The sequence below is a fragment of the Natator depressus genome, chromosome 2, assembly GCF_965152275.1.
Source record: "Natator depressus isolate rNatDep1 chromosome 2, rNatDep2.hap1, whole genome shotgun sequence".
Taxonomy (NCBI): Eukaryota; Metazoa; Chordata; order Testudines; family Cheloniidae; genus Natator; species Natator depressus.
In genome coordinates this window covers 248,806,815-248,827,673 of record NC_134235.1, presented here as the reverse complement: position 1 = coordinate 248,827,673, position 20,859 = coordinate 248,806,815, and the positions used below count along the sequence as shown (strand labels likewise).

General features: G+C 43.8%; 1 protein-coding gene and 1 long non-coding RNA gene across 9 annotated transcripts in view; one reads left to right on the top strand and one right to left on the bottom strand.

Moving 5' to 3' along the window:
• The window catches only part of PRKAG2 (protein kinase AMP-activated non-catalytic subunit gamma 2), a 383,197-nt gene that overhangs the window by 160,034 nt on the left and 202,304 nt on the right, over nucleotides 1-20,859 (bottom strand). The window lies entirely within an intron of this gene.
• The window catches only part of LOC141983310 (uncharacterized), a 67,919-nt gene that overhangs the window by 8,606 nt on the left and 38,454 nt on the right, over nucleotides 1-20,859 (top strand). For 2 of the 3 annotated variants that reach the window (XR_012638346.1, XR_012638347.1), the window contains exon 1: nucleotides 13,190-13,318. The exons of the other annotated variant lie outside the window; for it this stretch is intronic. This is a non-coding gene — a long non-coding RNA (uncharacterized LOC141983310). Of the gene's footprint in view, nucleotides 1-13,189; nucleotides 13,319-20,859 lie in introns of those variants that run through there. 3 annotated transcript variants of the gene reach the window in all.

The window sequence follows — 20,859 nt, the reverse complement described above, 5'->3', positions numbered from 1 at the left end:
AGAAGATGCAAGTCTTTCTAATCCCTAAGGCCCAGATATTCAAACGTTTTCAGGCACCTAACTTCCATTTTTTTTCAAAGGAGTTAGGCATCTAAATATCGTTGAGGATCTACGCATAAGTGTCCTGAATGCTAATGGAAAGTGATGAGCTTACAGCCCTGGAGACAAGAGTCCTTTTTATCCACAGGACAGGTGGTCTTGGCAGCAGAAATGCAAGCATCCCTGCTGACCTGCCTCAACCCACCACTTCGGGGGGTGAAAGAGTTCAGTTTTCATGCCCGTTCACTCTGAGTCCCCACCACCAAGGTTGCTAATTGATGCCAACTGTAACTTGGATGCCACTCAGAATAGGACCAAGACTGCCGAAGACAGAAGCCACAATGAACAGATATTGGATGGTAACAGTGTCTAGTCACTACTGACCAGGGCTGGATTTATCATCCAGGTGAAAGGCTCTGTATCTCATTACCAATCCCCAGCTGAAATATTTTTGTGATGCTGGTAGATCAGGTGCCAGCTCTTACCAAGGCTGTAGGCATCAGCTGAACCCTGACAAATTCATAGCTGGAAACCAGAAAAGCTCACCTGTATGTTGGTATTGTTCAAGATAGTTGTTAGATTTGTAAAGATGTTGTCAAGGTTCCTCCCCCACTCTGAACTCTAGGGTACAGATGTGGGGACCTGCATGAAAAACCTCCTAAGCTTATCTTTACCAGCTTAGGTCAAAACTTCCCCAAGGTACAAAATATTCCACCCTTTTGTCCTTGGATTGGCCGCTACCACCACCAAACAAATACCGGTTACTGGGGAAGAGCTGTTTGGACACGTCTTTCCCCCCAAAATACTTCCCAAAACCTTGCACCCCACTTCCTGGACAATGTTTGGTAAAAAGCCTCACCAATTTGCCTAGGTGACTACAGACCCAGACCCTTGGATCTTAAGAGCAATGAACAATCCTCCCAACACTTGCACCCCCCCTTTCCAGGGAAATGTTGGATAAAAAGCCTCACCAATTTGCATAGGTGACCACAGACCCAAACCCTTGGATCTGAGAACAATGAAAAAGCATTCAGTTTTCTTACAAAAAGACTTTTAATAGAAATAGAAGTAAATAGAAATAAAAAAAAAATCCCCCCTGTAAAGTCAGGATGGTAGATACCTTACAGGGTAATTAGATTCAAAACATAGAGAACCCCTCTAGGCAAAAACCTTAAGTTACAAAAAAGATACACAGACAGAAATAGTTATTCTATTCAGCACAATTCTTTTCTCAGCCCTTTAAAGAAATCATAATCTAACACGTACCTAGCTAGATTACTTACTAAAAGTTCTAAGGCTTCATTCCTGGTCTATCCCCGGCAAAGACAAAATATAGACAGACACACATACCTTTTGTTTCTCTCCCTCCTCCCAGCTTTTGAAAGTATCTTGTCTCCTCATTGGTCATTTTGGTCAGGTGCCAGCGAGGTTACCTTTAGCTTCTTAACCCTTTACAGGTGAGAGGAGATTTCCTCTGGCCAGGAGGGATTTTAAAGGGGTTTACCCTTCCCCTTATATTTATGACAGATGTGTTTAGTCTCTATAAAATGCTCGTAAGCTGCTGCATGCATTAATCCTACTTGTAATGGCCATATCCCATGCCACAAGGTAATATGTAAGTTTTGCTTTTTAAATGTAAAAATGCCTGCTCCGAACTTGTGAATCCAGGCAGGAGGAGTGGTTCCCCCGCCCATCAAGAAGGACTATAAAAACTAAGTGGGCTGCTGTGAAACATCACGATACAAAGACTGGGTTAATGGCTGACACCTGTGAAGGTGCTATGTGCAAGGAAGCTCATCCCATCAGCTTGAATTCTGGAAGAAGGAAATAAAGACAGCTGACATGAAAATTCTTCCTCTCTCTGTTTGGGCTCTCTCAGGGCTAGAGCTATGAAACAAAGGCAGAGAACCCCAGGATCAACCTGGGTTGTCCTAAAAGGCATTCAGTGCTGACAGACTATAACTGTGTCACCTTTTGGAACCAGAGACTGTAACTCATTTGTGTATATATGTGTTGCCTGCTTTAACTTGTAAATAACTCATTTTTTTCCTAGTTAATAAATCCTCAATTAGTTTACTATAGGATTAACTGCAAACCTTGTCTTTGGTGTGAGGTACAAACTGACCTGGGGTAAGTGGCTGGTCTCTTGGGACTGTAAGCAACCTGAATCTTTTGTGATCTTTGGTGTAAGTGACCATTTATCATTTAGTCCAGCTTGCCTGGGTGGCGGGACGGATTGGAGTGCCCAAGGGGACGGACTGTGACTCAACGGTAAGACTGGTGGTATATTGCTTTGGGAGTTCACATTTGTTACTGGGTTGGTGAAATCTAATTCTAGAACACACCACCAGCTTGGTGTCTGTTCTGCTTTTTGACAATCTGCCGAGATTGGCACTTACAGTCGTGAACCACTCCAGACAGTGTGACAGTTTTCACCTCATTTCTGAAAATAAATCATGAGCTGATCTGTTATTTTAACAAGTAGCTACTGCATTGGAAAGCCTGGTCATTTATTTCCAGCACCATTAAAGCGAAGGAGCGTTGTAAACCATCTCCTGTTCCTCGAAGCACACATTGCTCAGGACAAGAGAATTACTCCCCTGACCCGCAAGACTTGCCTATCCACTGGATAACAAAGACTTGCACTAATAAAGCCATTGTGAGTGAGTCCATATTTGTAATCTAGTTAGCTAGCTTTTGCTTCCACAAACAGACTATAAAGAGTAGTCAGTCCTTTCTGGGAGTAACACACTGACATGAACAGAAATTACTAAGTGCTATATGACCCCAATTTGCTGAGCATTGGCTAAATGGGATTTGATTATGTCTCTAGGGTCAGCTTCTGTCCTTCTGTATAGATGAGCCAGTCAGCTATCAAAAGGCCAGCGGGCTTCAGAAAGGCTAAACGTTGGGGTCCACCAGACTAGAGTTCAGTGAAGAAAGTCCTGACAATTCACTAGCTAGCACAGATCTGAAAAGCCAGAAAGTCTGAAAAGCTGGCTGGTACTTATTCTTCGCAGTCCGATCCTGTGGGACCCAAAGTGCGGACTCCAAAGCCTGCTGGCCAGATAGGGGAACTCTTATGTTTTATTGAGCCTCTAATTTTTCTAAAGTCTGATTAGGACACCTTCAGAAACATAGTGGATGACACTACAGCGACAGTGAGTTTTTTTTTGCCAGTGGACAGATGCTCACTAACTCATATGAAGCTGACAGTTTATAGACTGACTGCAAAATAAATTCATTTCAGAAAGCAGTGAAATACCCTCATTAAGGTATCAGAGGGGTGCCTGGCTTTAGATGATGCCTAACAGACATACCCCACTAAGCCCAAGCAGAGATCATTGCTGGATATACACCCTGCATCCAGAATCAGACTATGCAAGCTCCCTAAAGAATCTATGTGACAAACTGTTTAGATCCACTGCCTCTAGGAATCTCTCTAGCCCAATGGACAGAGATGTTGCCTCTAGGGTAGGCGGTTGAGTGTTCAAACAGCATAAAGGTTGTTTCACCAAAACAAATTGTTTTTCCCCCTCTCTGTATGATCTAAATTCATCACTTCATCTTTGTAAACAAAAACTAAACTAAACTAAAAGGTACTGACAGTTAATCCAAACTATTTAATATGTATGAAAACAGCCAAGCTAGAGAGAGCTAGAGAGAGAGAGAGAGAGAAGAGGGCAGGAGCTGGCCACAGAAGGAGACAAGAGCTACAGGAACAAAAAGGACCCAGGACAGAACAGTGTTAGCCAGTAAAATGATGGAGTTAAACAAGGCACAACCAGGGCTAACCCCTGAACAAATCCGGAGCTTTAAAAAGGAATCCTGATAGTAAATACTGTGTAACCATTTCGCTGCCGGCCTTCAACGTCCATAATCCATGAACACCCCGCAGCAGTGAGCAAGCTGTTTAGCTGTATCTGGTATATTCAGAAGCTCTGCGGGTGCATTCTACCTGCATGTACTTGCAATGTTTCGCAGCAGGTCTACTGGCTTAAAAAATGGAATTCAAACGTAAATTCAAAGTCATGGTTTCTGTCATTCCTTAAATCTTAACTTGTAACCAGCCAAGCCCAGAAGAAAATTACAAATAAAATTCAAATCTTTTGTATTTACATAGGTTCCACCTTTTTCTAGTCACTCTGCCATGGACCGCTAAAGTTTTTTAATGACACTTCACTCTGGATTTATTTTCAATGCCTCATATGGTAATTATACAGCAGCAGCTGGATGAAGCAACAGTTGCTGCAGATCCAGTATCAGAGTGTGACTGACATGTGGACGGCTGCTTGCAGCTGAGGAGACGAGTAACGTTCCTGTGGAACCTATGATTCCGGGTCATGTGTCATACATAAGGTGACCAAGGAAAATTAGCTAGCAGTTCTTCCTGGCTTTCCTTTTCTCCTATGTCCCCTCCTAAGGAGTCACCTGGTTTGCTCTGCCAGCTCAGAGCTATTTGGCTTGACTGCCACAAGAAGAATGATTTATAAATGAAATAAAGAAAGGGGAAAGATAGACCAAAAATAAGGTTAACCTTCCTGACAGCAAGAGGTATGTGGCCAAGAAACTCCGTCATTTAGCACATTTACAGCCCTCCATGACCTTTTCAGACCTCGCTACCTCCAGCTCCTGGCTCTCACAGAGATCTGGATCCCTTCATCTGATGCTGCCTCTGCAGCTGTCCTCTCTTACAGAGGCCTCTCCTCTCACACTCCCTGACCCGGATCCAACCATGGTGGAGGTGTTGGACTTCTCTCCTACTCTTGCACCTTCAATCCTTCCTACCATCCCCTTCCCACCCTTTTGAACAGCACTGCATTTGATTCTTCTCTCCTCTCCCTCTCTATTTGCTGTCATCTACCATCCACCCAACTCCTCCCCACCAGTCTTCCTTGCTGGTTTCAACTGCTGGGTCTCACTCTTCCTCTCCTCACAATCTCCCATGCTCCTTCTCGGGGACTTCTACTTCCATGTGGATGACCCATCCAAACCTTAGCTGCATGTCTCCTCGTCCTCACCTCTTAATTTAACTTGCAGCCCTGGTTCAACACCCCCTCACCAAAAGGGATGTTCACTTGACATGGTCTTCACCAAGTACTCTCTGATCTTTCTGTTGCTGAGTTCTTCCTCTTCCCTCATCACCAGGTCTCTTTCAGCATCATCCCTCAGTTCCCCTTCCACTCAAGCCCAGTCATCTGGCCTTTCTGTGACTTCCAATCCTTCAGCGTTGATAACTTCTTGTCTGCTCTCAGCCCTCTCCTCCCTGCCCTCTCTTTCCTTTCTTCCATCCATATGGTTGTTGATTCTCTCCATGCTTCACTCTCTGCCACAGTTGGCTCTGATGCCCTCCTTTCCAATTGTAAGGTCCGCCCCGCCAATTTCCAGGCCTGGCTCACCCCTGACATCTGCTTCCTACGATCCTGCTCTTGTACTGGCAGAGCGACTCTAGCAGAAATCCTGTGACCAGGCTGACTTCCTCTACTACAAATTTGTTCTCTTCACTTTCAGTTCTGCCATCTTCCTAGCTAAAGAACTCTACTTCTCCAATTTAACTGAATCTCACATCTACAATCCTAGCTGCCTTTTAACCACCTTAACTCCCTCCTCAAATTCTCCACTCCTCCTGCCTTCACCTCTCTCCAAACAGGATCTTGCCAATTTCTTTCAAAAGAAAAAAGATGACAAAATATGACATGGCCTTCCCTCTCCCCTCAGTTCGCCTTCCTTTCCCCCTTCCCCTCCTACAACTCTTGCCTATTTCTTCCTGTCACAGACACAGCAGTTTCTCATCTGCTCTCCTCCACTAACCCCTTCCATTTTCTCATGTGGTCCCATCCCATTTTATCTCCTGATCTACCCTGTGCCAACTCTCATCCCCTCCTTTACTCTTCTCCGTAAACTCTGGGTCTCCTCTGGCTCTTTCCCCTCACACTACAAGGATGCTTTAGTCTCTCCCAAGCTAAAAAGTGCACCACTAAGTCCATTTGCCTCTCAAACTATCACCCCATCAGACTTCTCCCTTTCATCTCTAAGCTCATTGAACGTGTTTACAATTATTGCCTGGAGTTCCTCTCCTTCAGTTCTACCCTACACCTCCTCCAATTTGGCTTCTGCCCCTTGCCCTCTATTGAAACCATGCTCACCAAAAGTGCCAATGGCCTCTTCCTAGGTAAAGCTCACAACAAGTATTCCATCCTCATCCTCCTTGACATGTCAGCCACCTTTGGCACCCCCATCAACCATGCTCCTCTTTTTGGAATCTTGTCCTCCTCTTGGCTTCCATGACTCTGTACTCTCTTGGTTCTCCTCCTAGTTGTTGAACTGCTCCTTCAGCATGTCCTTTGGAGGATCTTCCTCATTCCTCCTCCAACTTTCTGTGAGGGTTGAACAGAGCTCTGTCCTTGGTCCCCTTCTCTTCTCCATTTATAAATACACCTTATATGTGGGTAATCTCATCCACAAACACAAATTCAGCTATCGTCTCTATGCTAACAACTCACAGTTCTACATCTCTAAACTGGTCCTCTGGCAAAACTTAAATCTCAGTCTGAATTCTAGCCATCAGCTCAAACTAAACATGGCTAAAACAGAAGTCCTAATATCTCCATAATGCAGTATGATATCAAGGATCATATTTCAATCATTAATATTGCCACTGTTAGACAACTGCAACAAATCTTCCACAAAAGTATGTCATATAAAGTGTCAATGGAAAAGTTATGATTTGCTAAATGAGATTATCCTGTTTGTGTGCATGTATCATCTTTGTATCTGAAGTTATGAATATTGACTATGTACCAATATTTCAAATGTGTCTGTCCTGGGATAACACTCACCAGGTAATTTACATCGAGTCTGGCCAGCACTTGTGAATGAACTTTTCAAGTTGACGGCCCATTAAAGAACACTTAACTCTCACAATGGGCCATAGAACAAGCTCCTCCCCACCGGGTGAACCTTCCTGTGGATGCTTTAGCCAGAATATGGTAATACCTGCTCCTGTAGCTCACGAAAGCTCATGCTCAAATAAATTGGTTAGTCTCTAAGGTGCCACAAGTACTCCTTTTCTTCCTGCTCCTGTGAGTTATCAAAGCATGTAAGGTCACATGACTTGCTCATGTGATCCTGGACTCCATCTTGTGCCTGTACTTTTCCACAAACTGCTGTGGGCTTTGTTTGGGACAGTAAAATTCCATCCACATGGGAGAGGGTATAAAAGACCCTGGAAACACCTCCATTTTGTTTCCATTTCCTGCTTCATTTCTCTGGACTGGGTTTCTAACATGGAAACTCTAGAGAGGGACTCATGACCCCCGAGCTGTTTGGGTAATTTCCAGAGAAGACTTTGTTTAAGCTAGCAGTTTATTCCATCACTGCTACAAACCCGATATAAGAACTTTGCAATGACTGTATGTATATGATCTATTAATAATTTTAACTCCATATTTCTTTTCTCTAAAAAATAAACCTTTAGATTTTAGTTACTAAAGAATTGGCAGTAGTGTGATTGTTGGGTAAGATCTGAGTTATATATTGAACTGGCTGTGTAGCTGGTCTCTTGCGATCAGAAGAAACCTCTGTTTGATTAAATTGGTTTCCAGTAACCACTCCTCATAAAGTCTAATGTTTGGGTAGTGAAATGAGTGCTGGAATGCTTAAGGAGACTGCATTTTTGCCTTCTTGTTAACCAGTGTGGTGAGATAGAAGATTACTTTTGCTGCTAGCTTGGTATATCTGGTGGTAGAATAACCAACAGTCTGGGGTGTGTCTGCCCTGTTTCTCAGCCGTTAGTCCTGAATCTATAACCCACAGAGGCACAATGACAATCCCCACTCAAACCTTCCCCGCTACCTACTTTCTCAATCACTGTGGACAACACCACCATCCTGCTTGTCACTCAGGCCCAATGATAATAAATAACAACAATCCAACTAGACTGGACACAACAGTAGCAGCTATACAACGCAGCCCTACACTCGCAGGGAGAGGCATTACACTTTTTCCATCTCTATAGGGTCAATCTAACTCAGAACGACCAAAATTTAAAGGCTGTATCAGGGGTTGCTTCCAGTGTGGAAATACAGGTCCACAGAAGACATGGAGGCCAACTCTCAGAAGGTATCTTCAGTGGGCTCTCCAAACACAGTAGCTGGGCACTCAGACTGGCATATAAAACACGTAAATGCCCATTTTACATGCCAAAAACAGAGTGTTCTATTAAGGTTTGAAATTTCAGATCCCACGTCAATAAATCTCTGATACACCAAAAAGGGAAAGACAAAAAAAGGCAAAAATTAAAGCAATAGCAAATTGCAGAGTCTCCTTTTTACCAACATGTACAGCACTGACCATGAACCAAAGAGGAAAGAATGTGATAAAAACTACAATGTGGGGCAAAATCATTACTGGTGCACCCATTTACACGAAATGTGAATATGGCTTTTAGTCTAGGGCTCAATCCTATGAAGTGCTGAGTGCCCACAACTCCCACTGACGACCATGAGTCACTATAATTGGAGTGACTGAGGGTTCTCAGCACTTTGCAGAAGTGAAGCACCTCACAAGACAGGGCCCTCATGTGTGAGCAGGTTAATTGTTACATATAACCTTTCCACACCACAGTTATCTTGTGCTACCGAGTGGAAGTCATCTGCCAGTACAACCTCCTTCAGATATTGTGGTACTGAATGTTGTATCCTCCTTTTACACACAGGAGAGCTCATTTATTAGTTCAGGACCAAGAGGCATTTCTTAGGACCGCACTGAACATTTTGGCAGTGAAGCCTTTTTCAAGCCAGTATGGACACATGAATCAGCAATGAAGAGCTCCTTCTAGATAAATTCCCTGGCAATAAAAACACATTCTTCTTGTGCTAAACTTACACTTTTAATTTTCAAAACATGTGGAATATTCCATATAGAGCAAGGTGCTCATTCAAGTGGGCCCCCCAGAGCCTTGAAAATGGCAGCATGGTTAATTAATAATTTGAAATAAAAACCAGCAGAGAATCATCTTCCACACAGTGTATAGAGCACTGGAGAGATTAGCTTTCATTATTATTATTAACCAGAGCAGCAATTCTAATTGCCCTGTGAACACCAGCATAACTGTATCCCTTGGGCTGCATGGTTTTTTGTTTTGTTTTGTTTTTGAGTTAAATGTATTTTGTTATTTACAACAAATACATAATATGCAATCTGTATAATAAGATGTAAAGAAAAAAACTAATATAACCCAGGACATAAACCAAGTCCTGTGGGTACAAGATCCCAATAGACAAAAAAGTCTGCCTAGAGATGGGTTGGGGGGGAGGGGCAGAGGCACAAGCCAATGACACTGTTCCACCAGGGCACCAAAAGCTAGCCAGGACATTCCCAAAGGCAGGCAGAGCAATGCACTGATTCATCCCCTTTCCTGGGCAGCTAGTGCTGGCAGAGTTCCTACTGAACCAGGCTGCCCTCCTCTGGCACAACGCTGATGTCTATCTGCTCCACTAACCAGCTATCCCTCCCTATTCGTACACAGGGTGCTACTCAGGCCCCACTGACTCCGTGGGGGTTAAACCAGCCCACATATTTGGCTCTAAGCTGTGGCCAGTTTACACACAATACATATAATAAGAGATGAAGCAAAATTAAAGGGTATATTTAACATATGTACATCACAATAATATCACACACACACACACACACACACACACACACACACACACACAGAGTAATGGGGTGTATAGACCCCGTACTGGCAAGAGGAGGATTAAGGAGCTGCTCTGGACACAGGAAGCCCCGTCCCCTCACCTCTGTTGGGCATGCTCCCACTGGAGGAAGCATTCAAAAGACAGCAGCGCAGCTCAGTCTGGGCTTACTGAGGAAGAGAGCAATTGTGTGCAGCAGCCTCCTGGGGAGAAGCTGCCGAGACCAGGCCTCCCAGCCACGCCACTGGAAGCCCTCTGACCACGGGAGCCGAGGTGACGACTCTCTACTGCCGGGGAAGGGGCTCTGGAGACGACCAGAGAGGAATCCAGGATGGATCCCAAGACCAACTAACGGCAGAGAGACAGGAACAAGGGTAGGAAGCGACCTAGAGAGCATGCGTAAGGGTTTCAGACCTAGGCCACATATAGGGGCTGCTTTTTTGAAGGGCCCTGGGTCATAACCTCGTGGAGTAGGGTGGGCCTGGGTTCTTCCCCCTCCCCCCCACACACAATTTTTTTTTTTCTTTACACACACACTACAGCCACTAGGCAAGGTGGCTTTGGGCTCTCCCCCGACACTAACCACACACACACACACACACACACACACACACCCACCCACCTTCCTCCCTGGCTATAAGGCACTGTCAGGCTACAAATCATGTTTTGTTTTTGAAAGTTGACTTACTCAAATTATTAAAATGGGAGTTGTAAACCTGATTTATTTTCCATCTTTTATGCATTTCACTCAGCTTTGACAATGGCAATACACTGAATTTTATTCCTACTACTTCTTTAATCACAGTTTGGCTGTCTGATTCTCATACACTGACAGAGATCTGCAATGTCCAGGTTGCACGCTGTACTGGAACGTTTCAGTCCATCTGTTTTCAATGAATTCTATTTAAAAATCATGAAAGCTCTTCTCTTAACATTAGTATCTATAAAACTCTTTTTTAAAAAAACTAAAACTAAAATTTGGGGCCTAAACTCCCATAGCTTCCCCCTGCTCTGGTCTTACCCTCTCTGGTATGTCATTCACATTTGCCTCTAAATAATTCCTTCTGTTTTAGAACACCTGGGTCTGCCTCCACTTCTGCAGCAAGGCCTAAAATCTCTTCTTGGCTGTTTAGTGGAAACTGACAGTGGGAATTTTCTCTCATTGCAAGCTGTTTCAACTGCTGCCTTGTCCAAGGGTCCTCTAAATAATTTCCCTCCACAGATTAGGAGGAGAACATCTATACAATAAATGACCCAATGCCAGCAAGTCAGATTGTGACATCTAGAGCAGGGGTCTCAAACATGCGGCCCGCGGGGTTATTTTCTGCAGCTTGCCAGCTCCCTGCGGCACCCCTGCCACCCCCCAGCATTTACCTAGAGCAGCTCCGGCTCGGTGGACACCAGGGGCAGGGCAGGCTCCCTGCCTGCCCTGCCCCTGCACCGCTCTGGAAAGTGGCCGGGACCTGGGGGGAGGGGGTGCACGGAGGTCTGTGTGTTGCCCTGGCCGCTCCTCCAGGAACCTCCCCCGAAGCTCCCTTTGGCCATGGTCCCCCATTCCCAGCCAATGGGAGCTTCGGGGGAGGTACCTAGAGGAGCGGCCAAGGTAAAACACAGATCCCTGTGCCCACCCCCCTACCCCCCCAGGTCCCGGCGGATTCTCGGAGCAGCGCAGGGACAGGGCAGGGTGGCGGGGGGAGCCTGCCCTGCCCCTGGTGTGTGCCAGGCTGGACACGCCCCCCCAAACCCCTCCTGCAGCCGAACCCCCTGTCCTGAGCCCCCTGATGTACCCCAACCCCCTGCCCTGAGCCCCCTGCTGCACCCCGCACCCCTCCTGTACCCAACCCCCTGCCCTGAGCCGCCTGCTGCACCCTGCCGCACCCCACACCCCTCTTGCACCCCAACCCCCTTCCCTGAGCCCCCTGCCGCACTCTGCACCCTTTCTGCACCCCCTGGGGGCAGGGAGGGGGCAGAGTTGGGGTGAGGATTTCAGGGAAGGGGTTGGAATGGGGACAGGGAAGGGGTGGGAAGAGGCAGGGCAGGGGTGGGGCTTCACAGAAGGGGTGGAGTGGGGGCGGGGCCAGGACAGCAGGCAATGGGGAGGTGGTCAGTGGTGCAGCCCTCCGGCCAATGTACTAGTCCTCATGTGGCCCTCGTGGTCATTTGAGTTTGAGACCCCTGATCTAGAGCATAAACATACCCCAGCATTTCAATAACTCTGCTATTATAAGTTTTCTTGATAATGGTCACAAGATAGCTACCAAAACACTGGATTACACACACATGTTTTACAAACTCATCCTGTTTTAACTCATTCATTCACTGGCACCCAGGGAAGGTTAGCTTCCCTTCTTGAATGCTGCATCACTATGAACAAGAACCAATACTTTCAAACTGATATGCCTAACTTTAGGAATATAAATCCAAAATAAATATCGCTCTGAAAATTAAGCTACTTGAGATGCTTAAATACAGATTTATGTGCCCAGGTTCAAAAATTTTGGTTGAGGTAAACTAGTTTTTGGCAAAATTATTTTGGTATACTTATTAGGATGCATATGGCTCCTACTACAACCAAACACAATGCCTGTATATATGCCATGTATTCATCAGTATCACCAACCCCAAGGGTTGAAAATCACAAATCAGGCCCCACAAAATTATGAGATTAAAAATATGCATGCATCTGAAGAAGTGGTGTTTTACCCACAAAAGCTTATGCCCGAATAAATCTGTTAGTCTTTAAGGTGCCACCAGACTCCTTGAGATTAAAAATAATACATTTCAGTGTTTTTTTACTTGCCGTTTGTTTTTTGAAATATTAAAATTAATGTTTTCAAACTTTTCTCTGCAACCATAAGGACTAAACTTTTTTTCAAATGAAAGCTGAGATTCTTATGGAATAACATGATTCCAGAAGCTGAGGATTTAAGAAAGATCAACTATCACACGATTTGCAACAAAACTGTGATTGGCAATACTAATTCCCATATTGCCTATTGGTCACATTCTGATCTCAGTTAAACAACTGTAAATCAGGAGTAACTCTAACAACCAAACTACTCCTGATTTACACCCACGTAGCAGATAAAAATCTAGCCTGCTCTCTACATAATATGCACATCAAATACACTATTAAAAACTTCATTTAAATAATGTTATAGGTGACAAAACTTAAGAAATGACGCCTTTTGGATGATAGCAACTCAAACGCAGATCTTTCTGAAAAAAGAATACTGGTGTGAGTGAATCTGAGACTGGCTCCAATTCTCCTCTAGCAACACGCTCTCTCTCCCTCATAGAATATCAGGGTTGGAAGGGACCTCAGGAGGTCATCTAGTCCAACCCCCTGCTCAAAGCAGGACCAATCCCCAATTAAATCATCCCAGCCAGGGCTTTGTCAAGCCTGACCTTAAAAACTTCTAAGGACTGAAATTGGAGCCAGTCTCAGATTCCAGGTGTTTCTTTACTGCAGAATGGGATATCATGAGGGAGAGAGAGCGTGTTGCTAGAGGAGGCAACATGAAAGCAGGATTTCCAGGTTCCAGTCTCAGCTCTTCCACACTGACAATTTGAGACCTCAGGCAAGTAATCTGATTTCTCTGTGTCTCAGTTTCTCCATTTAAAAATGGGTCTGATAATACTTATGTAGTTTACAGAGTTGTGAGAAGTAATGTATGTGGAGACTGTTGAGAGTCTCCGATGGAAGGTACTATGGAAGTACAAAGTACACTTCCATAGTGCAACAGAAAAGCTTCAAAAACAGACTCCAACACGAAACTGCTGAGCTTGAATTAATATGCAAACTAGATACCATTAACTTGGGTTTGAATAGAGACTGGGAGTGGCTAGGTCATTACACATATTGGATCTATTTCCTTAAGTTAAGTATCCTCACACCTTCTTGTTGTCAACTGTCTAAATGGGCCATCTTGATTATCACTACAAAAGCTTTTTTCTCCTGCTGGTAATAGTTCATCTTAACTAGTTAGCCTCTCACAGTTTGTATGGTAACTTCCAACTTGTGTGTGTGTGTGTGTGTGTGTGTGTGTGTGTGTGTGTGTGTGTATATACACATACACACACACATATATGTTCCATTCTATGCTTCCGATGAAGTGGGCTGTAGCCCACGAAAGCTTACGCTCTAATAAATTTCAGAGTAGCAGCCGTGTTAGTCTGTATTCGCAAAAAGAAAAGGAGGACTTGTGGCACCTTAGAGACTAACCAATTTATTTGAGCATAAGCTTTCGTGAGCTACAGCTCACTTCAACTAATAAATTTGTTAGTCTCTAAGGTGCCACAAGTACTCCTGTTCTTTTTGAAAGTACACTGTCACACAAATGAAACAGGACTAAGGGCTTGGCTATATGAACACAGTATGAGGCAAACTGGGGTGTAAATCTACCCCATATTAGCCTGCCATGCACTAACTGTCTGTGTGGACCCTGTTTTATGCACCCTGTTGCTGTGCACTAAAAGGTCCCTAGTGCACTTTAATCTACTTCTGTTTCAAAGCAGGGTAGATCAAAGTACATGATGGAACTTTCCATGTGCGGCAGCAGGTTTCACCCAGATAGTTAGAATGCAGCAGGCGAATATGATGTAGATTTACATCCCAGCTTGCTGTGAACTAAGTGTTCAAATAGACAAACCCTAAGTTTTCCATCTCTGTAAGAGTGAAAGAACAGGTGGCAGGATACCACTTTTAGCCTGACTGGTTCACATAATTCACGAGAGAAGAAGCCTTTAGCGATTTATGTAGTCCCTCACTTCACTCTAGATCAAGGGCCTGATCCAACTCCCACTGAAGTTGATAGAACAACTTCTATAGACTTCAACAGGCATTGAATTGGGCTCCAAATGAGGTTAGCAGCAGTCTCCCCATGCCACCCATTGACTTCAAAAGGAAGTTGCTCCCATCAGGCCCAGAATGTTGTTTATTACCGAGAGTACTTCGTGTTTTAACAATTCAAAGGGACTGATAAAGTTAAAATGCTACAGAGTTTGGGGTTTGTTTATGACTTCTTTTTTTTTTTTTCCCACTGTGTGCAGCTGGTTTCCATGGCAGTGTGTGTTGTTACCTAGGATATGGTCAAGGATAGTAATTTTGTTTGGCTGTGCTATTTGATTAATTGCTGGATTTGTAGGCAGACTTCAAATTGCGTGTGCGCGCATGCATGTGTATATATGCAATAGAGGGGGGAGAGTCCTAGATAATTTAGCTTTTTCAAGCCCGTATCTGCAATCCTTGCACATATGAGTAAGGGCTGCAGGATTGGGACTTTCATGTGTAAAATGAATGACACAACATTGAATCCTAGAGGAGTTTTATTTTTGGAAAGATTTTAGTAAATAATTTTTAGCATATGGTCTTTTCCAAAGAACAGCCTGCACAGTATTCAATGGGCTCATTAATTTAACTGGAGTAGAAAGACAAATCCAATTGCTGTTGGAAGGAGCTTTACAAAGGAACGGACTTCAGTAAAAATATTGGTATACATGCATACATAGCACTGTTGAAAATTTCAGCACAGAAACTGTGCTATAGCTTCCAACTACTGTGAGAGGCATGTGGTGCATGCTACCGGAAGGACTAGGGCATTCATTCCACTAAGAATAATCCCCCACAAACTGTTGACAGGCATGAATCCTATAAAATAGATATAAATAATTTTAAACCCTGACAAAAATACAGTTGATTGTCCTCACAATTTTGGATTCTTAGCTTCAAATACACCGCAGAAGAGAATTAAGCTGGTCAGTGCATAAAGAGTAGTGTACTTCTAAACTCACATCCAAGAACTGTTCTGAGAAACCTGTATTTCCTTTTAAATCCTGTGCAATTTCAAAATCTCACTTGATGTCATTTAATTAAAAATACTGAACTGCTACAGTCCTCGGCTGGGAGCTGGATGCTGTAAGTATGCTCTTTTTAAAACCAGGACGCTTTCAACAGACAGCAAACACCATGACTGGTAGGTGTGTCTGCATAACCACATGAAAGGAGTCTGAGTGCATGTCAGACTGCCAGACCATGTGACTTGGCAGGCCTGCTATATAGCTGGATAAATATTATGCCATTCAGTGGCAGATACACCTCTGGATTTAGACCAACTCTGGATCAAGCCCCTGAAGTTAAATCCCTGGATTTGTATGTTCCTTGTTTTGTGCTGAGCAGCAATGTAAAGCTCATGCTTATTCACCGTAAGCCAAATCCTGCCCCAACCCAACCTTGCACAGATGTGGAAAGCCCTACATCAAGAACTGGGGAGTGCGTAGGTCACTCAGAGGCTGTGCAGAAAGATTCTGTATCCTCCTGCAAAGATTTGCTCCATGGCAGCTCTTCCTACAGCAACATGGAGGACAGTCTGGGATAAGGCCAGAAGATGGTAGAGGATGCAGCTAGTGGACGATGTGAATCAACTGGCCAAAATATAGAAGGCACAGAGACAGCCACCCCTGTACTGTAGTGGCTGCCTCAGAGCATCTTTGCTGGTGCTCCACAGTGTGGGGGGAGGATTTCATTCCCTCAATGCCCCCCCAGAGATCATTTGCACAAAGCCCAGTTTTCAGCCAACCAGGATCTGGCCCTGGATTGTACGTTACTGAACTTTTATATGTAAGTGGTTGCCAGTGGGAGTTTAGAACTGCCAAGGGAATGACAACAAAGCTGCCAGAGAGGCACATTTTAAGATGCTGGTATTTCTCCAGCAACTTTAGACGATGACTGCTCGCTAAAATGGTCGTATATTCTTAGAGCAGCAGGAATTTAACATTACCTACAAAAAATCACTTCATCCTGAAAATCAGCTTTTAAAGTCTAAGCCTGAGAATAATTTTGCCTTTAACAAGATGAAATATAAAGCAATTGGGACTGTTTTAAATTGTAGTAATACAAGAAATAAAAACAGGGAGGGTGGTTACAAACAAGTTAGAACCTATTACATTTTGTGGGGAGTAAGAAAGGATTGCCTGGAGTATCTGCCTCAATACTCCAGACAAATACATTCTTTCAGGGACATGAGTAATTTGCATAAAATGGGGGTAGACGGCTCAGGCAATGCACTTAAAAGGCTCAGAGCACCCCTCAACTGCAGATCCTGCCCTAACATGCTTGTATCAGTCTGCAAAGGAGAAGTGAACACTCTGCACCATATTCATAGGTGACTAAAGGAGCGTGAAAAGGCTACATAAATCTAGAGGGAGCGGTCAGTAGCACTGCTATGGGTACCCACATGGCCCCACAGTATGCCAACATTTTTATGGCTGACTTAGAACAATGCTTCCTCAGCTCTCATCCCCTAATGCCCCTACTCTACTTGCGCTACACTGATGACATCTTCATTATCTGGACCCATGGAAAAGAAGCCCTTGAGGAATTCCACCATGATTTCAACAATTTCCATCCCACCATCAACCTCAGCCTGGACCAGTCCACACAAGAGATCCACTTCCTGGACACTAAGGTGCTAATAAGCGATGGTCACAAAAACACCACCCTATACCGGAAACCTACTGACCGCTATGCCTACCTACATGCCTCCAGCTTTCATCCAGACCACACCACACAATCCATTGTCTACAGCCAAGCTCTACGATACAACCGCATTTGCTCCATCCCCTCAGACAGAGACGAACACCTATAAGCTATCTATCAAGTGTTCTTACAACTATAATACCCACCAGCTGAAGTGAAGAAACAGATTGACAGAGCCAGAAGAGTACCCAGAAGTCACCTACTACAGGACAGGCCCAATAAAGAAAATAACAGAACGCCACTAGCCATCACCTTCAGCCCCCAACTAAAACCTCCCCAACACATCATCAAGGATTTACAACCTATCCTGAAGGACGACCCATCACTCTCACAGATCTTGGGAGACAGGCCAGTCCTTGCTTACAGACAGCCCCCCAACCTGAAGCAAATACTCACCAGCAACCACATACCACACAACAGAACCACTAACCCAGGAACCTATCCTTGCAACAAAGCCCGTTGCCAACCGTGTCCACATATCTATTCAGGGGACACCATCATAGCGCCTAATCACATCAGCCACACTATCAGAGGCTCGTTCACTTGCACATCTACCAATGTGATATATGCCATCATATGCCAGCATTGCCCCTCTTCCATGAACATTGGCCAAACTGGACAGTCTCTACGTAAAAGAATAAATGGACACAAATCAGACGTCAAGAATTATAACATTCAAAAACCAGTCGGAGAACACTTCAGTCTCTTTGGTCACTCAATTACAGACCTAAAAGTGGCAATTCTTCTTCAACAAAAAAACTTCAAAAACAGACTCCAACGAGAGACTGCTGAACTGGAATTAATTTGCAAACTGGATACAATTAACTTAGGCTTGAATAAAGACTGGGAGTGGATGGGTCATTACACAAAGTAAAACTATTTCCCCATGTTTATTCCCCCCTGCTGTTCCTCAGACGTTCTTGTCAACTGCTGGAAATGGCTCACCTTGATTATCACTACAAAAGGCTTTTTCCCCCACCGCTCTCCTGCTGGTAGTAGCTCACCTTACCTGATCGCTCTCCTTACAGTGTGTATGGTAACACCCATTGTTTCATGTTCTCTATGTATATAAATCTCCCCACTGTATTTTCCACTGAATGTATCTAATGAAGTGAGCTGTAGCTCACGAAAGCTTATGCTCAAATCAATTTGTTAGTCTCTATGGTGCCACAAGTACTCCTTTTCTTTTTGCGGATACAGACTAACACGGCTGCTACTCTGAAACCTGTCAGAAGAAAGGCTTTATCGTTTAACTCTTTAAAACATTCTGGAATACAGTATGCATAGCAGACTCTATAAAGAGCTGGATCCTGCAATCCATACACCTGGCAGTAATGCTTATTCCTGTGAGCAGTGCCTCTGACTTCAGTCTGAGTAAGGGTGACTCCTGGGAGTATGGGTGTGAAGCACCAAGCCTGTAAATTCTATGGGTTTTTTTTAACACAATCAAAAACTAAATTCACTTACAGTTTTAGAATCATATGAATCCAGAACAGTTCACAATAAAACACTAGAGGCCAGATCCTCAGCTGGTGTAAACTGGTATAACTCAACTGACTTCAATACAGTACACTGATTTACACCGCTAAGAATCTATCTCAACAGCACTGCTTTATCACTTAACACACCTATCCCTAGCCTGTTTTACAATGGCCATTTCTGGCGTGACTCTTCTAGGTTATTTCAGCTATGTTAGCTGTGAATACATCCCAAGAGTAAATCCAACCAGATGTTTTTTTACAAGTCTGAAGATTGCTATTTAGGAGATCAGCAATGAGGGGCTGGCCAAGGCTGCAATCTAGAGAAAACGCAAAAGCACCCCGAAGTGTAGTTGAAATTCTACAACTTCATAAAGAATAGCTTGTGCTGTTCATGTCCCCACCTTTCAAGAATTGTAAAGGCTTGATTCTTTTTCCACTCTTTTTCTTTCTAAAGTCACATAACTCCACTGACTTTACTAGAATTATTCCTGATGTTCACCAGGGTAAGAGAGAGGAGAATCAAACCTTAAGGGCAGAGGACTGAAGTGGTGGTTAATGAGGCTAACTAATGTGTTGAAGGGACCATTAAAGATCTCTCTGAGGTATTTAATTAGATTATCAGAACCCACATGCTGAAGTTTAAAGACAAATCACCTTAAACCATAAACAAAAATGGAAGGAAAAACAAACATCCAAGGTCTCAGCTCCTCGGTCTGTTTCCTATTCCCAGCACTTTAGTGTATTAGATTAGGATTTCCTACCCATTTATTCCTCTTTTTTCAAATGTTCAGTGGCCTGGCTCTTTTGTGATACCCTGCTTTGCTCATTATGTAGACTACACTATCCTTCCTGGAGGCTCAGCATTCCATAGACTTTTCGACTGTATGCCACGCATCTTGGTTCTTGCCTCTGGTGATTGCATCAGCAGCAATGTATGTATCAATTCCACCACTAGGAGCCCAACAATCCCCTCCTACAGAAACACCTGTGGAAGAGGACTCTGCATTCCTAGGATCGTGCCATAAGGAGAAGGCTGCCTCGACATGGATTGGGTGGCAGTCCTTTTCCCAAACCCTGCAGGGTGCTCCAGGAAGCTAAAGCTGTCCACACAAAGTGGAGTAGAATGTATAAGGAAAATTTGTCCAGCACAGCACAGCACTGGCCAGGATTTCATCATGATCCAAAGCCTACTGCAGATGTCAAAGATTTATCTGATAAGGAAGCATGACAATAGGACAAAGCAGATACCGACTTGGTTTTTCTACAAATCTCAGAACATACTGATTTAAAAAGTTAACACTAACCAGCATCAATATTTACCTCAACTCAGCTCAGTCTTTATGTTACCATCCTATATAAATATGTATGACACTGATAGCTACAGTAAATTCAATTAGATGAGATCAGATCAAATGCTAATATGAGTATTGCTGCAAAATAGATATGTTTTACGAGTATTCATGAATGCAGCTTCACAACATCTCTGTGCAGCAGAAAGTTATTATTTCCACCCATTTTACCAGCTGAGTAAACAGATGCACAGAGAGGTTAAGGACAGAATTTTAAACTTGAGTGCCAGAGGTTGAACCTGACACCTAAATCCATACCACGCACCTAAATAAATGACCTGATCTGCAGAGGTACTACAGCAGTGGCTCTCAACCTTTCCAGATTACCATGCATCTTTCAGAAGTCTGATTTGTCGTGCATACCCCAAGTTTCACCTCACTTAAAAACTACTAGCTTACAAAATCAGACACAAAAATACAAACGTGTCTCAGCACATTATTACTGAAAAATTCCTGACTTTCTCATTTTTACCATATACTTATAAAATACATCAATTGCAATATAAATATTGTACTTACATTTCAGTGTATAGTCTACAGAGCAGTATAAACAAATCATTGTCTGTATGAAATTTTAGTTTGTACTGATTTCGTTAGTGCTTTTTATGTAGCCTGTTGTAAAACTAGGCAAATATCTAGATGAGTTGAGGTACCCCCCAGGAAGACCTGTGCGTACACCTGGTTGAGAACCACTGCACTTGAGCACCCACAACTCCCACTGAATTCACTGAGGGCTGTAGATCCTCAACACCTCT